Source organism: Mirounga leonina, unplaced genomic scaffold, assembly GCF_011800145.1.
Source record: "Mirounga leonina isolate KUSES-001 unplaced genomic scaffold, KU_Mleo_1.0 Mir_151, whole genome shotgun sequence".
Taxonomy (NCBI): domain Eukaryota; kingdom Metazoa; phylum Chordata; class Mammalia; order Carnivora; family Phocidae; genus Mirounga; species Mirounga leonina.
In genome coordinates, this window is record NW_023270377.1 from 86,721,085 (window position 1) to 86,745,401 (window position 24,317).

Genomic DNA, 24,317 nt, shown 5'->3' on the forward strand with positions numbered 1-24,317 from the left:
TTATTTGACAGAGAGAGAGAGACAGTGAGAGAGGGAACACGAGCAGGGGGAGTAGCAGAGGGAGAAGCAGGCTTCCCGTGGAGCAGAGAGCCCAATGTGGGACTCGATCCCAGGACACTGAGATCATGACCTGAGCTGAAGGCAGATGCTTAACGACTGAGCCACCCAGGCGCCCAACACCACATCTTCTTTATGCATTCATCAGTTGATGGATATTTGGGCTCTTTCCTTAATTTGGCTATTGTTGATAATGCTGCTGTAAACATCAAGGTGCATGTGTCTCTTTGAATCAGTATTTTTGTATCTTTGGGGTAAAGAACTAGTAGTGCAATTGCTAGATTGTAGGGTGGTTCTATTTTAACTTTTTGAGGAACCTCCATACTGTTTTCCATTGTTTGCATTCCCACCAACAATATAAGAGGCTTCCCCTTTCTCTGCATCCTCCTGAACAAACTGTTGTTTCCTATGTTGTTAATTTTAGCAATTCTGACAGGTATGAAGTGTTATCTCATTTTAGTTTTGATTTGTATTTCCCTGATGATGAGTGATGTTGAGCATAGATATTCTTTCCTGCTTTGTCAAAGATTAGTTGACCACAGAGTTGTGGGTCCATTTCTGGGTTTTCTGGTCTGTTCTACTGATCTCTGTGTCTGTTTTTGTGCCAGTACCATACTGTCATGATGACTATAGCTTTGTAATATACCTTGAAGTCTGGAATTGTGATGCCTTCAGCTTTGCTTTTCTTTTTCAAAAATTGCTTTGGCTATTTGAGGTCTTTTATGGTTCCATACAAAATTTAGGATTGTTTGTTCTAGCTCTGTTCTAGCTCTGTGAAAAATGCTATTGGTATTTGATAAGGATTGCATTAAATCTGTAGATTGCTTTGGGCAGTATAGACATTTTAACAATATTTGTTCTTCCAATCCATAAGTATGGAATGTTTTTCTATTTCTTTGTGTCATCTTCAATTTGTTTCATAAATGTTCTAGTTTTTAGAGTACAGATCTTTTTCTTTTTGGTTAGGTCTATTCCTAGATATCTTATGGGTTGTAATTGTAAATGGGATAGATTCCTTGATTTCTCTCTGCTGCTTCATTACTGGTATATAGAATGCAAACATCAATAATCCCTAAAACAATTCCTAAAAAGGTAACCATAGATATAAAGGGCTACAACTACAAATGGACCATTAAGTATATAAGGCTAATTACTTTACTATCACAAAGAGGTCTAGGGAAAGTGGAAATACAATATACCAAAACTTAGATGCAACAAAAGCAGTTCTAAGGGGGAAATTCATAGTAATTCATGCCTACATTAAAAAATCTCAAACCATCTAAATTTACACTTAAAGGAACAAGAAAAAAACAAACTAAGCCTAAAATTAGTAGAAGATAGGAAATAACAAAGATCAGAGCAGACACAAATGAAATAGAGACTAAAAAGACAATAAAAGGATCAATGACACTAAGAGCTATTTTTTTTTTTTTGAGATAAACCATATAAACAAACCTTCAGCTAATCTATGGGTGAGAGAAAGCGAGAAAGAGAGAGAGAGAGAAAGAATGAAAAATAAATAAAATTAAATTAAATGTGAAAGAGGAGACATTATAACTACTACCACAGAAATACAAAGGATCAGAAGAAACTATTATGAACAATTATATTGCAAAAAATTGAACAACATAGAAGAAATGGGTATATTCTTAGAAACTTAAACCTATCAAGGACTGAATCATGAAAAAAGGAACATCTGACCAGACCAATTACTAATAAAGAGATTGAATAAGTAATAAAAAAACTGCCCCCAAAAGAAAAGTCTATAATCAGATGGCTTCATTGGTAAATTCTACCACTTTCAAGGAAGAATTAATAACAATACTACTTAAACTCTTCCACAAATTAGAAGAGGAGGGAACACTTCCACGCTCTTTTAATGAGGTCAGAATTATCCAGATACCAAACCAGAAAAGTATTCTATAAGAAAAGAAAATTATGATGAACATAAATGCAAACATTCTTAACAAAACATTAGCAAACCAAATTCAACAGTGCCTTAAAAAGATCATACATCATGACCATGTGGGATTTATTCCAGGGATCTGAGAATGGTTCAACATCTGCAAATCGATCAGTGTGATAACAAAATGAAGGATAAACAGCTTACAATAATTTCAATAGATGCAGAAAAAGCATTTGAAAAAATTCAATATCCATTAATGATTTAAAAAAAAACTGAGAAAACTGTATATAGAGGGAACATATCTCAACATAATAAAGGCCATATATGACAAGCCCACAGCTAATATACTCAATGGTAAAAGCTGAAAGTCTTTCCTCTAAGAACAAGTATAAGACAAGTTTGCCCACTTCTGCTACTTTTATTTAATATAGTAGTGGAATTCCTAACCAGAACCATTAGGTAAGAAAAATAACTTTAAAAAGCATCTTAAACAGAAAGGAAGAAGTATAACTGTCTCTATTTGCAGATGGTGTGATAATTATACAGAAAACTCTAAAGACTCCATTAAAAAATGATAAAAGTAATAAACAAATTCAAGAAAGCTGCAGGATACAAAATCAATATACAAAAATTAGTTGTATTTCTGTACATCGGTAACAAACTATCAGAAATAGAAATTAAGAAAATAATCGCATTGATAATTGTATCAAAAAGAATCAAATATCTAGGAATAAATTTAACCAAGGAGGAGGAAGATCTGTACTGGGAGCACTATATCTGAACACTATAAGATATTGACGAAATAAATTTAAAAAGACATAAATAAGTGGAAAGATATTCCAGGTTGATGGATTAGAAGAATTAATATTATTAAAATGTCAATACAACTCAGGCAATCTAAAGATTCACTGCGATCCCCATGGAAGTTCCAATGGCATCTTTCATGGAAACAGAAAAAAACATATATTCCTAAAATTTGTATGGAACCACAAAAGATTCCAAATAGCCGAAGTAATTTTGAGAAAAAACAGAGCTAGAAGCATGACACTTCCTGATTTCAAATTATATTACAAAACTATAGTAATCAAATCATATGGTAATGGTATAATGACAGACACATAGAACAATGGACAGAATAGAGAGCCCAGAAAAATATATCCATGCATATACAGTCAATTAAATTACAACAAGGGAGCCACAGATATATAATGAGGAAAGGATAGTCTCTTCAGTAAATGGTGTTGAGAAAACTGGACAGCCACATGCAAATGAATGAAACTGGACCACTATCTTACACCATACACAAAAATCAACTCAAAATGGGTTAAAGACTTGAATCTAAGATCTGAAATCATAGAAATCGTGGAAGAAAACTCATGAGATAAGCTCCTAGACATGAGTCTTGGCAATGATTTTTTTTTAATTTTCTTGGATTTGACACCAAAGTAAAGGCAACAAAAGTAAAAAGAAACAAGTGCTACTACTATATCAAACTAAAGAAGCTTCTGCACAGCAAAGGGTATCATCAACAAAATGAAAAGGCAACCTATGGAATAGAAGGAAATATTTGCAAATCATATATCTGATAAGAGGTTAATACTCATGCAACTCAGTAACTAAAAAACAATCCAATTAAAAAAAAAAATGGGGAGGTGCCTGGGTGGCTCAGTCATTAAGCATCTGCCTTTGGCTCAGGTCATGATCCCTGGGTCCTGGGATCAAGTCCCACATCAGGCTCCCTGCTCAGAGGGAAGCCTGTTTCTCCCTCTCCCACTCCCTTTTCTTGTATTCCTGCTCTCGCTGTGTCTCTCTCTGTCAAATAAATAAATAAAATCTTAAAAAAAAAAAATGGGCAAAGGATTTGAATAGACATTTTCCCAAGGAAGACACACAGATGGTCAACAAGTATATGAGTAGGTACTCAACATTACTAATCATCAGGGAAGCGCAAATCAATACCACAATGAAATATAACCTCATATCTGTTAGAATGACTAATCAAAAAGATAAGAGGGGCACATGGGTGGTTCAGTGGGTTAAGCATCTGCTTTCAGCTCAGGTCACGATCCCAGAGTACTGGGATCGAGCCCCACATCAGGCTCCTGGCTCAGCGGAGAGCCTGCTTCTCCTCTGTTCCTTAACCCACTTGTGTTTTCTCTCTCTCTTTTTCTCTCAAATAAATAAAATAAAATCTTTTTAAAAAATGATCAGTGATAACAAGTGTTGGGAATGATGTGGAGAAAAGGGAATCCTTATGCTCTGTGTAGGAATATCAGCTGGTGTAGCCACTATTTAAAACAGTATGGAAGTTCCTCAAAAAAATTAAAAATAGAAGTATCATATGATCCAGCAATTTCACTTCTTGGTACATATCTGAAGGGAATGACATTACTATCTCAAAGAAATGTCTGCACACCCATGTTCATTGTTCATTACAGTATTATTTGCAATCGCCAAGACATAGAAACAACCTAAGTGTCCATCAACAAATGAACGGATAAAAAATAAATATCACACACCCACACACACAAATATTATTCAACCATTAAAAAAAAAGGAAATCCTGCCATTTGAAACAGCATAGGTAGATCTTGAGGGCATTATGCTAAATAAAATAAGACCTACAGAGAAAGACAAATACTGTATGATTTCATTTATATATAGACTCTAAAAATCTGAACTCATAGAAACAAAGACCACTTTAGTGATTACCAGAAACAGGGAACGTGGAGTAGAGTAGAAATGGGTAAAGGTGGTCAAAAGGTACAAACTCCTAGTTATGAGATAAATAAGTTTGGGGATGTGATATACAGGATGGTGACCCTAGTTAACAATATTGTATTGTATGTTTGAAAGTTGCTCTGTGAGTAAATCTTGGAAGTTTTCATCACTAGAAAGAAAAATTATTACTACCTAAGTTGATAGATGTTAACTGAACTTATTGTTGTTACCATTTTACAATATGTACATATATCAAATCATTACCTTGTACACCTTATACTAATTTATTGTTATATGTCAATTATATACCCAGAAAACTGGAAAAAATAAGTGGATTAGGGATGTTTCTAACTTACAGACACAAAGAAAAACTAGTAGTCTCAGACAACTTACCCAAGGGTCAAAAGCAGAAAAACCTCTATGGGAAAAACAAAGAAAAATAAAACTGAAAAATCACTGGTCTTTAAACAAAATATCAGTTGTTTAGAGTATGGCTTCAACCACTTTCTCAGACATGTGTTGGACACTGGCCGACAGTATCCATAATACTGTAGTCCTTGTATCTCAAGTCTCAAGATGTGAATGGCTCACTCACTGGTGATTTCCTATAATCCTGAAGTCATACAATACAGAATAAAGGTAAGCACACTAGTGGAAAAGATAAGATGGCCCCTAAGACAGAAATAATCCAAAAGATTTTGAGCCAGAAATAATTATAAAACAGATTAGGAGAAACCAAGAGATCTACTACCAAATGTTGAGACTCACCCTGAGATCTCAGGGCTGTACACAAAGGATTTGTAAGGTGAATTTTTTGACAACAGAAGTCAGTCAGTTGATAATTCTTAAGAATATCTAAGCCTGACCTCCTTTAAATCTTCCACTTTTGATCAATGGGTAAATATAATAAAATGCAATGAAAGAGAATAATATCTCTTGAGATGGTAGGATTTTGAAATGTAAGGTTTTTTTGGAAATAGTAATATTTAGGAAGTAGAAAAAAGAGAAGGGGAATAAATAGGAGTTGATGCTGTATGGAGAGAGTCAAATGTACTTTGTGGGCTTAATTAAATTTATGTAGCCATCATACACCGAAAACACATTCCCCAAACTTAAGAAATCCAGGAGAGTGGATTTTGTGGACAAAAATAGAGACCTTGGGCACCTGGGTGGCTCAGTTGGTTAAGCAACTGCCTTCGGCTCAGGTCATGATCCTGGAATCCCAGGATCGAGTCCCGCGCCGGGCTCCCTGCTCGGCAAGGAGTCTGCTTCTCCCTCTGACCCTCCCCTCTCTCATGTGCGCTCTCTCTCAAATAAATAAATAAAATCTTAAAAAAAAAGAGACCTGTTTTACACTAAACTAAGTTCTAATTTGTACTATTACATCAGTAGACTAGCAGTCAGCTGAAAAAAAAAAAAGAAAAATAATATCCAAATACTATTTCATAATGCTCTTTGAAACAACTTGAATATACTTTTCTATTTTTCTTTTTCTTTTTTATTTTCCCCTGAAGACCCTGTAATATCATATAGTCAAGAATTGTCATTGTTTAGTCAAAACACCACACTTGAAATGACTGGTAAGACTTTCAATATAATTCAACCTTGTAACTGGACATATTTTTATTATTGTGATTAGCATAAAGTGGGCCAACTCTTCCAGTGTCCATAAATGTTAAGAAAACAGACACAAGAAACAACAGGTGCTGGTGAGGATGTGGAAAAAGGGAAACTCTCTTGCACTGTTGGTGGGAATGCATATTGGTGCAGCCATTGTGGAAAAATGGTATGGAGGTTCCTCAAAAAGTTAAGAATGGAACTACAGTATGATCCAGCAATTATACTAATAGGTATTTACCCAAAGAATACAAAAATACTAATTTGAAGGGATACATGTACCCCGATGTTTGTAGCAGCATTATCTATAATAGCCAAACTATGGAAACCGCTCAAGTGTCCATTGACTGATGAATTGATAAAGATGTGGTGTGTAGGGCGCCTGGGTGGCTCAGTTGGTTAAGCGACTGCCTTCGGCTCAGGTCCTGATCCTGGAGTCCCAGGATCGAGTCCCACATCGGGCTCCCTGCTCAGCAGGGAGTCTGCTTCTTCCTCTGACCCTCCTCCCTCTCATGCTCTCTGTCTCTCATTCTCTCTCTCTCAAATAAATAAATAAAATCTTTAAAAAAAAAAAAGATGTGGTGTGTATATACATATATGTACATGTATATACACACACACATACAATGGAATATTAGCCATAAAAATAGAATGAAATTTTGCCACTTGCAACAACATAGACAGAGCTAGAGAGTATGATGCTAAGCAAAATAAGTCATCAGAGAAAGACAAATACCATAGGATTTCACTCATATGTGGAATATAAAAAACAAAACAAACAAAGAAAACAGATGCAAGAAAAGATATAACCACATATGTATTAAGATAAAGTGCAGTGAAAAAAAAAAAGATAAAGTGCACTGGCTATAATTACTGCTAAACATTCAAAGATACAAATATGAAATCCCCAGATTTTAGCAGTGAAATTAAATTCCTTGAATTAACATTTAATGTTAACCAAGCAAAAGAATTATATTACTAGTCAACTCTAGTTGATAAATAAAATAAAGGGAAAGTTTGAAAAATCTACAGCCACTGGGCGGGGTGGGTAAAAGGAATGTATTTTTCTAACTAAAAACAAAAACACAATTTTTTATAATTTTTTTCTTAGAATGAATGCAGCCCAGTAGTTAAAATTTGAATAAACTTTTAATGACATTTATAATATTTTACATGTGTGTATTCACCTTATCATTTCACATAGACAAAACAAATCTGTTTTGCTCACTGAATCTCCATTGCCTTTTCTTCTGATAATAACCCACAAATTTTCTTTTTGGTGAAAACATACCTCCACACAATATAGATCAGGGTGGAAATTACCTTAAACCCATTTTCTCCAGAATTTACTTGGGTAACTCTAATTTAATTTAATCAGAATATTCCAATATCCTAGCTACAATGGTTTAGGCAACAGTATGATCCAATTTAGGTCAATGATTATAAAGGCTCATTTGGAAAAAAAATATTACTAGCTAATGCTTTTATGTGCCAAGAATTCTTTCAAGATTTTTGAATAGATTAATCATTCAAAAATCCTAGGTGGTAGAAACTAGTCTTCTTATAGATGAAGAAGTTAAGGCACTCTGCGGGGCGCCTAGCTGACTCAATTGGAAAAGCAAGCGACTGTTGGTCTCCGGGTTGTGAGTTTGAGTCCCCCATTGGGTGTAGAGATTACTAAAATAAATAAATAAATAAACTTTAAAGAAAAGACAAAGTTAAGGCACCTTAGATATTTATGATGCTAAACTCATAATAGGTCAGATTGAGACCCAAACCTAGACAAATCTGACTCACTACTGTGATAATATCTTAAAAACTATATAATGCTGGAACAGTTGGGGGAAGATCGCTCTCTTTTCTTTGGATGTGGAAGTTAGGGGAAAAGCCTGGAGCTACCAGGAGTCAAGATGTAGAATCTGAGAATGAAGTCAGTACAGAGGAAAACAGAAAAGAATAAAGCAGAGAAAAGGAGAGTGGACCCCAGGTTCTTCCCGATCATATAGTAGCAGCTTCTGTATTTAGTTGTACAAGAACCCAGATCTAATTCTGGAATTTCAGTGAGTGAGCTGATACATTTTCCATCATTTTATTTCACATCATCCCATTTCACCAGTTTAAATTAGGATTCAGCACTTGAAACCAGAGTTTTGATGAATACACCAAATAAAATTTGCCCTCAATTCTAGAAAGCCCTTGTTTCAGTATTAGATTATTTCTGGCGAGCTGCTCTTTTGCACAATAGTTAAACATAAATTCCTCTTGTTTCCTTGCATTTATTCTGTTTCTTACACCACCAACAAATATTCCCCTATGAATATCAAAGCCATCTTTTCAACTGTGTGGGACACAACTGAACTCATTTTTTTTTTTTAAATATCTAGAAACTAGGTGTTCTGCTTAGTTTTATTAATAGTGGGCTTTTAATCTTCTGACCCCCTGACCAGCTGCAAGCCTAAACACTTTATGAGACATGAGAAAGCTTTATTTTCTCTACATAAACTACTACTCGGTAAAGAACATGAGAGAAATCTTAATAAGTGAGTGTACGAATAGAATGTAGTCTTTTTTTTTTTATTATTGGAAGATTTTTAAAATACAGAATAAACTTGAGGACATCATTAAAATCACCTATCCCAAAAGAAAGATTAGTTTCAATGACGTGGGCATTTGTTATCAGTTATCAGATCCAAAGTGATATTCGAAAATTTTAATGGTATCTAGATTGAGCCACAGTTTATCAGGACTTTTTGGTAGCACCCATCAGGGTGCTCCATTCTTTGTTTATATAGGTTCACAAGCAAATAGTATTTGTATATATGCATTGTATCTGTGTGTGTATGTGTATATATGCGTGTGTGTATGTATGTGTGTGTATACATACTGGTGGGTTTTTGAGAATTATTTCTAGAATATAAAATATAACCTATTTCATTCTACTTTCTAGTTAAAACCTCTTATAAATTTGTAAAAATCCATTTAACGCAAAGTAACTGTTAGATGTGAAACAGTATTATAGCCATATCTGTTTAGTAAAATTTCCCTTTGGGTATTTTCCAGGTACAGTAGTTAAAAGCTTAGGTTTCCGACTTGAAACTTGGGTTCAAATCCCCGCATTGTTCCTTATTAGTGGTTGCCGCATAAAATATTTTTATGTGTACCATATATTTTTAAAAGTTGAAGGACCAAGACATTTAGCTTTTCCTTTTTCTTTTCTTTTCTTTCTTTCTTTTTTTTTTTTTACTTGAATAAATCTTTCAATATTAAGGCAGGCAGTTCCTGGAAGTCCTTACATCTTGTCTGCAAGAAGCACAACTTCGAATCTTATCGCGGGATCAGAAATTCTGGTAAGCTGGTTGGCTCTTCTGAGTCCAGGAAGTGCCATGTTCTCTGGCCCATATTCCAGGAATGATGACACATAGGCAGCAGTTCTGAGAACCTCCAGAGATGTGGGCAGTTTTCTCCCCTCTGTAACTAACATATAACCTAATTTCCTAATGCTAAGTCTATTAGGCTGATGTGCCTTGGACCTTTCGCTTGAGTCTTTAAAACTGAATTTGACAAAGTATTTAAAATTGTAACAGTGGGGAGGATATGCTATGACAGAGAAATTGACAGGGTTATCCAATAAGTCTCATTTCATATGGTTTTTAAAGCTGGCCTAATTTAATATTCATAGAAGATTATTTTCTAAAAACAATGAAAAAGTGCTAATTTTGTTAGTATCGTTATTTAGACATTTTGTAGTGTCTCATAATTCAATATTCTCTGCTTTCAGCTGGAAGGGAAAAAGTATCCATAGAATTGAATAGCAGATAACCAATGCAGTTTGCATTTTATTTTAATTCATAGAATTTATATGAACTTTTCCAAAATCGTGTCATGTACATCTTCTTTAATTTGTCTTTGATAGAAGTTCTGCTACTCTGAAATACCAATACAAGTTTATGGTTTAACCTATATATCTTCCCTTTTCCCACTTGGCAGTTTTAGGGCATTAAGAAATTATATAGATGATTCTTTGGTGGATATCTACAGACAAGTACATTTTTCTTAACTAATTTATCATTAGATCAGGTATGTCTTTGCTCATCATTTTATATCCTGTATCCCACTATGTGTATTGTGTGACACATAGTAAAAACTTATTAAATTGCTTTGAATAAATGAATGATTGTAGCTAGATATTAAAATGGAAAGGGAAATAAAATTGAAAGTCCTTGCCTTTAAGTAAATGAAGCTCTCTTTTAAAACTTTTTTTAAAAAAGATTTTATTTATTTATTTGAGAGAGAGAGACAGCACACAAGTGGGCTGGAGGGCAAAGGGAGAGGGAAAAGCAGACTCCCCACTGAGCAGGGAGCCTGACTCGGGGCTCAATCCCAGGACCTTGAGATTATGACCTGAGCTGAAGGCAGACACCTAACCAACTGAGCCACCCAGTCGCCCCTGAAGCTCTCTTTTAAAGATGAGGGAATTGAGGATAGGAAAGACTTTCTTTTATATAGATTAATTTCTACCTTGTTAAAATTCATTAATACTATGCAATTTAGGAATCTGAGACATTTATATGCAAGCTTTGAAACAGTAGTATTAATGAAAGAGAGCAGTAAAGATTCAAAATCAGTACAATCAAGATTTGTGAAGTTCCTTAAGGACATAAATTCTTACCTATAACCTATTTTATCTACTTTCTAGTTAAAACCTCTTTTAAACTCTCAGCAACACCCCCTGCACACAGACATGCCATAAATTTGCCAAGTATCAAACCATATGCATGGAACTTTGTAGAAACTTAAATATATTGTGTATGTGCTTTTATATTTTAAAACAGTATCTCAGTGAATTTTTTGTGAGGTTTTATAGTTCCATTTGATCTTAACTCTATTATTAATAATTAATATAGTCCACTCTCCATTATCTACACAAGTTGTACACAGTCGTAATGAATCATGCAAAACCTAATTCAGAAATGATTTTTATTTGTATGTGGGAAGTATTATGTGATGTTTTTGGAGTAAATTTCCCTCCTTAATTATGTTTTGCTTAGGGTAATTAGTTTGCATTCCCTGAGCACACATCAATTGACAGTGGGGGAAATACAGCCCTGAAGTATTCTGGGAAAACGTTTTAAAATATTGTGGCTGAACAACATGTAGACACTCAATACTTGTATATGACCTGGGAAAATTCCAAGGAGTCTAGCACTGTCTAGAGTATGATTCAGTCTTGGTGATAAAATCATGTTTCTCAAAAATGACTGCATACATTTCTAATTTAACTCAGTTAATCTGCTCTCACCATGCCAGTATTATAAAGGAGATCCATTAAACTAGATAGCTTAATGAAGGGAACTTAACAGCAAGTGGACATTCAGTTTATTGTTAATTCGATCTGTTCGTCCATGTCTCTGTGTGTATATAGATGGTTACTTAAAAAGTTATTTTAATCTCTCCCTATAATAATATATCCTTTTTTGTTTTATTGTTGTTTCACTACTTTGAGTCATAGCTAAAACTCACACTTTCATAGGCATTATATAGAAAATCATTCCTGGAGCACTCTTGGTGCTCATTCATTATGTTTTAGATACTAGAAGGAAAAAAAATTCTAAGGACAGCTGCACTATACAGATAAAATGCAATTTCATTCTACAGGGTTTCTATGTAGCAAATGTTTCTATGCTCTGTGCTAATAAGTACATATTTTCATTTATTTTCTAAAGGACTTGGATCATATTAATAAGAGGAATAAAAAGTTTCAACTAAAAATGTGTAATTCTTTGTAAATTACTTTTTTCTACTAATCTCTCCCTTCAGAGAGAATCTCTCTTTCTCTCCCTCCCTCTCCCTCTCTCTCTCTGCCACCTTTTTACATTAAGGAAGTATTTGAAATCCAATCTTCAGTTTCTTTAATTTGGAGTATCAAAACATATTGATTATAGCTAGTGATAACATTTGTGTTTTAATGTTAAAATTTCTAATATTATCCTTGAGATGCTGCAGGGGCACCATATATACCTTGGATTTATGAAGTGTGGTTTCTTTAACTATAGTTTACATGGATGCTAATAACCCATACAGCAAAGACATAATAGTAAATGAAATGCAATAATATAGAATATGAATACTAATGCGTGTACCAGAGACCCTGGCCCATGATAGATTTATAATAATGTTTCTCCTACTCTTGCTTGTTTGTTATTGGTGGTATGAGGACTCCTATTTTCCCAAAGGTTAATAGTGATCTATCTGTACATTACTTTGTTCTATTTGCAATGCACTGTATACTTTGTTTACTTTGCTTAGGAGAAAAAAATGTTTTTCTCTTCAAGTTAATGAATTTAAGCTAGGCCTAGTAAATCCTCTATGGAACAGATAAGATTCCAAAGAGAAGGCTATATTTAATCTGAGCTTAGAAGAACTATTATAGATTAAACAGGTCTTTTTAAAAAAAGATTTTATTTATTTCTTTAAGAGAGAGAGGGAGAGAGAGCATGAATTGGGTGGGGAGGAGAAAGAGGAAAGGGAGGGGGAAACAAACTCAAGCAGACTTCACGCCAAGCACAGTGCTGGACGCGGGGCTGGATTCCATGACCCTGAGATCATGACCTGAGCTAAAACCAAGAGTTGGATGCTTAAGCAAATGAGCCACCCAGATACCCCTCAAAGACTTTGAATGAAAGTTACAGAATGAGATTTCATTTTAAAAGATGATTTTGACTGAACATAAAGAATGGTTTCTAATACTAAAAACTTGAAGTAGGGAAACCTGGCTATAATCTCTGGCTTCATTCCAACTGAGGTAGTTGGGGGAAGCCAGTGTAGATGAGGAGAGGAGGATAATTTGAAAGGTATTAAGTCAGTAGAACCAGCAGGGAAAGATAACTATAGTATGTTGGGTGGATAGGGGAAGGGATAAGAGGGTGACTTTCTAGTTTCTTGCCTGGGTAATTCAGTGGATTGGGGTGTAATCACTGAAATAGGAAGTAACAGAGTAAGAGATCTGTGTGTTTCTCTCTGGTGTGTGTGTGTGTGTGTGTGTGTGTGCATGGCTTTATATGTGTTTGGGAGAACATTATACACTCCATTATAAATCACTGAACTTGAGATACCGGAGACATCTAGGTAGAATTGCTTAGTAGACAGTTAGGAATATGGGACTGGATTTTAGAAAAGGTATCTGAATTTGAGGTTTTAAAAACAGAGAGATCATCAGTAGTTGAAACCATTGGGGATTGGTAAAATTACCCATCTATGCATTCATTAACCATGAATGCAATACACATATAAAAAGGAATTATTACATATCTATCGTGGTGCTAAGGTAGTGAATTATAAGTTATCAATGGCTTTGGAGTGAGCATTTACAGAGAAAGTAAAGGTATAATTGGGCATTTATGGGATATTTATTATGAACCAGAGTTCTACCTACTTTAAAAAGATTGCTCTTTTTAATTTTCAAAATAATCTTATGAGGTAGGTACTATCCTCATTTTATAGAAAAAGAAATAGAGGAAGTGACTAGTTGAAAAATTTACCTAATGTTACACATCTAATAAGTCTCCAGATCTCATCATCTTTTGCATGTTGTTTGAATCTTCTTACTAGAATATTTCCTTAACAGAGTTTTTGTACAGGAGGGAAAATTAAAACAGATGATACCAATATATCAAAAGACATGCAGTATTGTGAGGAGAGAAATATTATAGGTAGCCATAAAAACTGTTACTATAGTTAAATACATTTAATTTGGGAAGAACCTGAAAGAGATTCTGGAGAGAATAATTTGAAATGTGGATTATCTATCTCAAGAGTTTTTTGCCTTTTTCCTGTGGCACCAAGGACCTTCAAGCATCACTTTAATCTGGGTAGACATTCTCAGTCAGGTTCAAAGTTAATGTAACATCAGGGTGCATTTTTCATCTCACAGAATATGTGGAGTGATTTTTGTTATTCAACGTGGAATCATTATTGATTGATTGATTGATTGGAGGTCTTTGTTTCGTTTTTTAATCAACGAAGTATAGTTGACATACAATGTTATGTTAATTTCAGGTGTACAACATAGTGATTGGACAGTTCTATACATCCAATTGGACAGTTCTATACATCATTCAGTGCTCATCACAATAAATGTTGTCACCATTTGCCACCATACAACACTATTACAATATTATTGACTATATTCCCCATGCTGTACTTTTATCTCCATGACTTATTTATCTTATAACTGGAAGTACCTCTTAATACCCTTCCCCCAACCCAGCTCCCCTCTGGCAACTACTGGTTTGTTCTGTGTATTTGAGACTCTGTTTGGCTTTTGTTATTTTGTTTGTGTATTTGTTTTGTTTTTTTTTAGATTCCACAAATAAGTGAAATTATACGGTATTTGTCTTTCTCTGTCTGACATATTACACTTAGCAAAATATCCTTTAGGTCCATCACATTGTCACAATTGGCAAGATTTCATTCATTTTTTATGTCTAATGTTCCATTTTATATATATATATATATGTGTGTGTGTGTGTATATATATATATATATATATATATATATATATATATATATATATAAAATCTTTATTCATTCATCTATAGATGGATACTTAGGTTGGTTCCATATCTTGGTTATTGTAAATAATGCTGCAACAAACATAGGGGTGCATATATCTTTTTGAATTAGTGTTTTCATTTTCTTTGGGTAAATACCCAGTAGTGCAATTACTGGATTATATGGTATTTCTATTTTTAATTTTTTGAGGAGCCTCCATACTGTTTTCCATAGTGGCTGCACCAATTTACATTCTTACCAACAGGGCACACGGTTTCCTTTTCACCACATCCTCACTGACACTTGTTATTTCTTCTCCTTCTGATTTTAGTCTTTCTGACAGATGTGAGGTGATATCTCATTATAGTTTTGATTTGGATTTCCCTGATGATTAGTGATATGGAGTATTTTTGTTGTGTTGATCAACTCATGTCTTCTTTGGAAAAATGTTTACTCAGGTCCCCTGCCCATTTTTCTTTAATGATTTATTTATTCATTTGAGAGAGAGAGAGACAGACAGCTTGAACAGGGGGAGGGGCAAAGGGAGAGGGAGAGGGAGAGAACCCCAAGCAGACTCCCCACTGAACAAGGTGCCTGATTCAGTGCTGGATCCCAGGACCCTGAGATCATTACCCGAGCCAAAATCAAGAGCCGGATGCTCTACCAACTGAGTCAGTGAGGGTGCTCAGCTGGCACCCCTGCCCATTTTTTAATCAGTTTATTATTATTTTTGGGGAGGGTGTTGGCTTGTATAAGTTCTTTATATATTTGGGATATTAATCTTTTATTGGACATATTATTTTCAAATATCTTCTCCCATTCAGTACGTTGCCTTTTTGTTTTGTTGATGGTTTCCTTTGCTGTGCCAAAGCTTTTTACTTTGCTATTGTCCCAATAGTTTTAGTTTTTGTTACCCTTGCCTGAAGAGACAAATCCATAAATATATAGCTAAGGCTAATATCCAAGAGATTATTGCCTGTTTTGTTTTGTTTTGTCTTGTTTTTTTAGGAGTTTTGTGGCTTCAGTTTCACATTTAGGTCTTTTAGTCCATTTGGAGTTTTTGTGTTTGTAAAAAAGTGGGGCAGTTTAATTCTTTTGCATGTAGCTGTCCAGTTTTCTCAACAACATTTATTTAAAAAACTCTTTTCCTTATTGGATGTTCTTGCCTCCTTTATTGAAGATTAATTGACCATTTAAGCATGAATTTATTTCTGGACTCTCTATCCTGTTCTATTGACCTATGTGTCTATTTTTTGTGCCGGTATCATACTATCTTGATTACTATAGCTTTGTAGTGTATCTTGAAATCTGGGATTGTGATACCTCCAATTTTGTTTTTTCTAAATATTGCTTTGGCTATTTGAGGTCTTTTGTGTTTTCATACAAATTTGAGGATTATTTGTTATAGGTCTGTGAAAAATACTGTTAGGAATTGCATTCAATCTGTAGATTTCTTTAGGTAGCTTGAACATTTTAACATTATTAATCCTTCCAGTCCATGAAGATGGTACATCTTTCCATTTGTTTGTGTCATCTTTAATTTCTTTCATCAATGTCTTATAGTTTTCAGAGCACAAGTTGTTCACCTCCTTGGTTAATTTTGTTCCTAGATATTTTATTAATTGTGCAATGGTAAATGGATAATTTCTTAGAGGTGGGAATAGTGGGATAAAATTTATTCACCTTTTAAATTTAATATATATTTCCAAATAGTCCTCTATAGAGGTTGGAACAATTAACACTTTAAACACATTGCATGGGAATGCTTGTTTACCTATACTCATGTCAGATCTCTGTGTTAACAACTGTTTAATCTTTCCTAATCTGCTAAGTGTAAATAGTATTTAAGTATAAGTTTTATTTACATTCCTCTCAGATAAAAAAAAGGTAGGCAAACTTTCGTAAGTTTAACGATCACTGTCATTTGCCCATTTTTGTACTGTTGTTCTTTGTTAATTTGTTCTATTAAAGTGTTAAAGAAATGAGTATTTGTTATATGAGTTGCAAATGTTTCTCAGTTAGGCATTTGACTGTGTTAATTGTGATTCTTTTTTTTTCCTTCTAAATTTGTTTTTTAAGTTCTTGAATTTATCAAAAAAAATATATGGTCATTCTAGTTGCTTTCAAAATAAAAATAAAACCTCTTGATGACAATGTTATTTTTAAAATTATCCATCTTTTTCTAATACTTTAATGGCTCATTTTGTATGATTAAATTCTGTATCTATTTCCTTTAATCACTATAGCTTTAAAATAAATATTAAAAACTATTAAGTCCAGGGGTGCCTGGGTGGCTCAGCCATTAAGCGTCTGCCTTCGGCTCAGGTCATGGTCCCAGGGTCCTGGGATCCAGCCCCACATCGGGCTCCCCGCTTGGCGGGAGGCCTGCTTCTCTCTCTCCCACTCCCCCTGCTTGTGTTCCCTCTCTCCTTGTGTCTCTCTCTGTCAAATAAATAAATAAAATCTTAAAAAAAAAAAACTATTAAGTCCAGTGCATAATAATTCTGTCATCTTTTCCCAAAATGTTTATAGAATATTTTTGTTGATTTTAGCTTGTTTATTTAACCAGATGAACTTTTTAATTTTTTTTCTTGAAAGAGAACTTTTTATTACATTTATGTACAGAAAATTCAACAACACACACTTGGCCCAGTTTGGTAGCCAGTTCTTTAGCCTTTGTCTTTTCCAGCTTGCCAATGTGAGCCACCGACTTTGGACCCACACAATGTTGCCTCCTCAGTGACAACGGATCTCATCATACCTGTCATTGTAATTGGTCTCAATAGCTTCCATCAGCTAGCCAGAGCTCTTTTGTCTTCCAAGTTAAACCTTGTAAAGGGGACAGTAGGGCAGGTGGTCCTGGGGATGAGACACCTTCCCATTGATAATGTGGTAGGGAACTACCATCTTAAGATACAGGACAGGCAGGAAGACAACCAGCTCAATGGGATCCGAATCATGTGCACTCACTACCAGCTGAGCTTTCTTGTTTTCCACCAAGGTGGTGACAGTATTAACCCCAGCTCAAAAGACAGGCGCTCTGTTAGTGGGGACGTGCCCTTTGCCAGCAGCTTTCTTCTCAGTCTGGGTCAACAATCTCTGCTTCTTCTCTTGCTTTTTCTCTTGTCTGTATTTGTGGGCCAGCTTATGCAGTTGAGTAGCTGTTTGGCTGTCCAAGACCTGGATGAACTGGTTAATCACGGGAGGCACTTGTAGATGTTTATAGAGAATAGCCCTTTGCCAGTGCAGCTGGATGTAGAAGGACATTTGACAAAGCAGGCGAGGTCCCTCTTGGGCTGAATGTCCTCTTCATTGCCAAAATTCTTGGGCTTTTTCTCAAACAAGGGATTGACCACCTTCTTGGCCTCTTGTTTCTTGACAACAGCAGGTGCAGGGCCAATTTCTTCTCCTTAGCCTTCTTTCCTTTGGGCATCTTGGATGGTTGGAGGAGACAGAAGGCAACAATATGAACTTCAGAATCAGCTTTTTCCCTCTTAAAATTTTTTTTTATCATTTTCCTGTTATTATATAGTAAATTTTCTAGCTCTTATTATTTGTATATTGGAAGGATATTGCTTTTAGTAGATTAACTTTGTGCCTGCTTACTCTATTGAATTATCTTCTTATTTATAAAAGTTTTTAGTTGAGTCTCTTGGGTTGTCTAGATAAAAAATAAAACTGAAAATAATTGTAATTTTACAGATTTATATCCAGTGTTATACTTATTATTTTGTTCTCTTTTTAAATTGCATTAGCTTTTACCTCCCCAGAAAAATGTTAAATAACAGTAGTGATAGTAGACATCTTTTATCTTTAATGTGAATGCTTCCATAAAACAGCTATGAGTATAGGCCTCATAGTAAGTTTTAATATCTAGCTTTACAAGTTCTTCCTCAGTAAACTTTTTTTTTTTTTTAAGATTTTATTTATTTATTTGACAGAGAGAGAGAGAGAGAGCACAGGTAGGCAGAGCGGCAGGCAGAGGGAGAGGAAGAAGCAGACTCCCCACTGAGCAAGGAGCCCGATGTGGGGCTGGATCCCAGGACCCTGGGATCATGACCTGAGCCGAAGGCAGACGCTTAATGACTGAGCCACCCAGGCGCCCCCCTCAGTAAACTTTTCAAAAGATCTTTGTAATTATATTTCCTAGTTATCTACTTGTCATTCTGAGTTTAAAAAAATTAGTCTTCAATCAAATCCAATTGGTGATCTTTTTTGCAGTTGCATTAAATATGTCTATTAATTTGTGAAACATTTCACTTTGTAACAGTAACACATTGTTTTTCTTCCCCATGACTGTTTCTCCATTTATTCAGGGGTTATTTCAAGCTATTCAATGACACTGTGGGATTTTTTTTTTTTAAAGATTTTATTTATTTATTTGAGAGAGAGAGAATGAGAGACAGAGAGCATGAGAGGGAGGAGGGTCAGAGGGAGAAGCAGACTCCCCGACGAGCATGGAGCCCGATGCGGGACTCGATCCCGGGACTCCAGGATCATGACCTGAGCTGAAGGCAGTCGCTTAACCAACTGAGCCACCCAGGCGCCCCGACACTGTGGGATTTGTGTGTGTGTGTGTGTGTGTGTGTGTTTGTGGCTTCCTTTGTTTCTCATCTATTCTTTCTTATAGTTGAGGTACCATCGTGTTTGAGACATTCTTCTTTACATTTCCATTTCTGATTATTTTAATAGGTAGGAAAAGTGTAGACTTTGTAAATTTATCATGTTCTCAGGCATCTTACTAAATCATCTATTAATTCAAGTATCTTTTTATGATTGCATATAAACATATTTTTATGTCTTTTTCAATATTTATACTTTTAGGCACTTACTGAAGTACTTAGAAAAAATAGAACATTGTTATTTGTAGTGATAACTGGCATCCTTGTTTAATTCCTGATTTTAATAGAAGTCGATTTTTTCATCAATATATAATGTTGGCTATTGTATTTTGTTAAAGCATCTTTATTATGTTTAGATAGATTGCTTGTTAGTCCTGTTTTGCTTCATATTTTTTCCCTCAAATAGCTGCTGTGTATGTGCAATGAATACAACAAATAACAATTTCTGGCCTTATGGACTTTACATTCTGAAAGGAGAGGATGCAGATAACGAAAGTGATGGTGAAGATGATAATAATAGTAACACCCACAGAACAGTAACAGCAGCAGCAACAAAAACAGTAATTATGTAATATGAAAGAAAGTGATGATTGTTACAGGAAAAATAATTTTGTATAGGGGGATGGAGTGTGTTTGAAGGGTGCTGTGGATTGAAGTAAGGCCCTCAATGACAAAGTGATCTCTAAGTTAAGAACTGTAGGAAAAGAAGAGCTAGCAATGTAGCTCTCAAGAACAGTCAAGACAAAGAAGTAAATCTAAAGGTTCTGAAACCAGGAGAAACTCTGCATGTTTGAGGAACAGCATGGAAGAACAGTATGGCTAGCCCTGAGTAAATGAAAGAGAGAAAAGAATGAGATCAGAAACATAAATTTGGGGGACAAATTAGGTAGAGCCTGAATGGGATGGCATCAAGAAAGAATGAATGAGAGGAGGGAAATTGTTGACAATAATTCAAATAACTATTTTGTGGATTATTTCCATAATAGGGAAGGAGAAGAAAGGAGAAAAAGTTTGGTAGCTGGGAAAAAAATGGAGTAAAAAGAACTTATTATTTTTTTAAGGTGAAGAAATAGCGGTACATGGACACATTGGTAGGAAAAATCTTGTGAAGGGTGATGATTTAATGATACAGGCAAGAATTAGAAGTCCTGCAGGGGCCATGTCTGAGAGCAGACCAGAAGATAGGGGTTCCTGTGCATAATGGGGGAGTTGTACTCTACCAGTGATAGATAGTTCAAGCATCATAACACAAAAGTAAACTACGTGAATACAGACACAGGGAGATGCGTAGATCTGGTCATGGTGGAAATTTACTTCGAATTGCTTCCATTTACTTTGTAAAGTAGGAAACTGGGAGCAAGTATAGGAAGTGAAACAATAGAGGTTTGAGATAGAGGGATATCAAATAGAAATCTGAGGTAGTGGGCGCCTGGGTGGCTCAGTTGGTTAAGCGACTGCCTTCGGATCAGGTCATGATCCTGGAGTCCCGGGATCGAGTCCCGCATCGGACTCCCTGCTCAGCAGGGAGTCTGCTTCTCCCTCTCCCGCTCCCCCCGCTTGTGCTCTTTCTCTCTCTCACTCTCTCTCTCAAATAAATAAATAAAATATTAAAAAAAAAAAGAAATCTGAGGTAGTATATCTCAAATTATTTGTGGTGAAGGACTAGATTCTTTTTTTGTTTGTTTTGATTTCTAATATGTGGTGGAATACTTTTGAAAATTACAATAAAATTATTCAAAAAATTAAAATGTAAATAGACATTAAATACAAATCCAGTTAAAAAAAATATTCATCAGACATAAAATCACTATGTCAAATTGTAACCAAACCAACATGAGTTCGCTCCTTTTTGAGTCAGAAACTACATTAGTTTGAATTGTCGGACAAAGAAAACTTTATTCGTAGCAAATGAGATCACAGGGAATGATTTCCAAAGCCATGACTCCTAGAGCGAGGGAATCTTTTTATTTAGGGTTGGGCGAATATTTAGATAGGAAGCCTTGTCATTGTATGTAGAGGTGGACATAAGGTCATGCATGTGCGTTCGGGAAACATGCCTATACGTACATTGTATATTATGTAAATGAGGCTGGTGCTCCACCTTGGGCAGAGATTTTAGTTTTGTAACAAGGTAAAGGTCCTCATCTGTCATTCTAGAGGTCACTCTATGGTCCTTCTGTGCAAGCATCAGTCATTTCATTTACTGATCTGGGTTGTCTGGGCTGGCTGAAGGTCTGTCAAGGCATTTGCTATTCCTCGAGGGGCAAAGGGCAGGTTTGCTTCCCATCTGCCGGAGTTAAGAGATAAACTAGAAAGAACAGCTTAAGGAAAAATGTGGAACAAAGGTCAGTGAGTACAAGCAGGTGGGCAGTAAAGGTCAGGTCTTGGGGGTCTAGCTGATGACAAAATTGCTACAAAATATCCCAAATGTTTTCTTTTAACTTCACTGCATATCTTGTAGTCTGGTAGCAAACATTTCATGTACTGTCTATAGGCCGGGGCTATGTTTTGAGTAGCACTGATCCACAAGAGTAGGAGAGAATAACCAGAGAAATATAATTGCTGTGATTCCTAAGATTATGATCATAAATGTAAAATGAGACTATTAGGAAGGAAAAAAAATTTTTTTCCTTCTACCCTTAAAGGTGTTTGCATGGGGCTCTGTAACAAAAGACATTAAGCAGAGAAAAACAGAAGTTTATTAACATGTATATCTCATATATACATGAAAGGAACTCAGGGGTAAGTAACTGAGGGTTGGTTAAAATTTGGGCTTATGGGGCACCTGGGCGGTTCAGTCAGTTAAGCATCTGCCTTTGGCTTAGGTCATGATCTCAGGGTCCTGGGATCGAGTCCTGCAGTGGGCTCCCTGATCAGTGGGGAGCCTGCTTCTCCCTCAGCTTGCAGCTCCCCCTGCTTGTGCTCTCTCTCTGTCTGTCAAATAAATTAATTAATTAAAAAAAGATTTGGGCTTATATAACATTTTAGCAATAGAACAATGCATTTTTAGGGAAGCAATAAGACAAAGAAAAAGACCTTGAGTCTCAGAGGTAGCATACTGTGGGAAGGCAAATATATGGTAACTAATGCAAAATAAGAGCTAGTTAGTAAAGTTTTTATGTGGAGTCCTCTGGTGCTGCCTTTCCTGGGCTGATAAAGGCCTAAAGTCTCCTGTGATTAAATTTTGTCCTTCCTGGTAGAGAGGGGAAGGAAGACACCTCTGCAAATTTATCTATTGGTTCTAGGCAAATAGGGGGAAGGCAGAGAATTTTCCTTGTATCTATTTATTCTCAATAGCCTTCAGCTCAAAATAATCCTTATGCCAAAGTGGCATAATTTGGAGTGGAATATTTTGCTAGCCTATATTATTTAGCATGATTTTGGGGGTGTTTCTTTTTCTTCCAACCAATTCACCTGTGTGGGTACAGGTATAGAGTTGCACTATTGAAGCACAAACAGATACAGAAGTTGAGTGTGTGGAGTAAATAAATGATTGGCATAGGATTTAAACTGGTTATAAAAGGAAGAAAGGGCATAGGGGAGGTAAGGGCAAGACAGTTGAAAATGGATTAATGATCTAAAGGGTTGAAGGCTTGTGGGGTAAGGTACTAAAGTAAGTGAGCTGGAAGGATGAGAGACTGTGTTCATAGAATAGGATACTGGAAATTAAAAGTGTAGAGAGATTACATATTTTGGTAATGGCAAGTTTAGACTATAATCATGAGAGTGGCTGATTGAGGTATGGGGGAGAACAAGATCATTTGAGGAGAAAAGTTCAAGGACCCAAGAGACTAGTGTATTGGAAAAATCATCTTCATATGTGTTAAAATCATAAAGACTTAAGCAGGAGCTACTTTGGAGAACTGGTAAGGAAGGGATAAGAAATTTCAAGGACATTCCGGACTTGAGTGGGGAAAAGAACTGCGATGAGAATAATGGATAATGTCATCAGAGGGCCGAGGATCAAAGGGTGGGTACTTTTAGGGATGGAGAAAAGAAAATTACCTGGAAAATGCAGTAAGCTTCAAAACCTCCAGACTCAGATAGTAAGGGGAAGAAGAAGGGTGCAGATAGAAAACAGCTATCAATTGAAAAAGCTCAGGGGAACCAGTGTCCTCAAGGGAGATTCAGGTTTCAGGCAGAATGATAATGTTGAAAGGAATGTTAGGAGGTTAAAAATACAAAGAATTTTATTGATGACAGACATTACATTTTAAAGGCTCAGTAGAGGGTTTTCCTGGGTTCAGATAGGGTCAGAAAAAAGGTATGGGCAGAATTCTTTGGGCTTAGAGCCTAAGTTTGTGAAACTTGACCTTCTTGTAGATACCTGACCTAAACAGTGATAAAGTTCATAGAGAACATTTCTATATATGCATTAGTATTCAACCAGCTTCACTTTTCTGTTTTTTCCTCCACATACATGGAATGGGATTCTCTTATTTATTAGGCATATCCTATGTGCTGGACACAATATCAGTGCAGGACACGGTATCCCTGGGTTGTTACACAGGAACGAGTTCATAGTTAGAACTCATCAAGAAAGATAGTATGTGCCCCCATTGTGCAAGGACAAGTCAATGGAGCAAGTAATAGGTATGTTAAAGCACCATTCTGGCTTCAGAATAAAAGAATGTCCACAAAAGGGAAGACATAAACCAAAAACAAAATAATGACTAGCAATATAAGCCATGAGTTTTGAAGTGCACTTCCTACCTCCTCCTTCTGTGTTCTTTTTCCATCCAGAATATTTCAAGCTTCTAGAATAACCTGCCCATGCATAGGCTCACCTCTCCTTGTTATCTATCTATCTATCTATCTATCTATCTATCTATCTATCTATCTAT

The 24,317-nt window shown here is 35.6% G+C and overlaps 1 protein-coding gene and 1 pseudogene across 1 annotated transcript in view; one reads left to right on the forward strand and one right to left on the reverse strand.

The window, feature by feature from the left end:
* LRP1B (LDL receptor related protein 1B) overlaps positions 1 to 24,317 on the forward strand; it is a 1,834,834-nt gene that overhangs the window by 966,133 nt on the left and 844,384 nt on the right. The window lies entirely within an intron of this gene.
* LOC118012487 lies at positions 17,514 to 18,284 on the reverse strand (annotated as a pseudogene).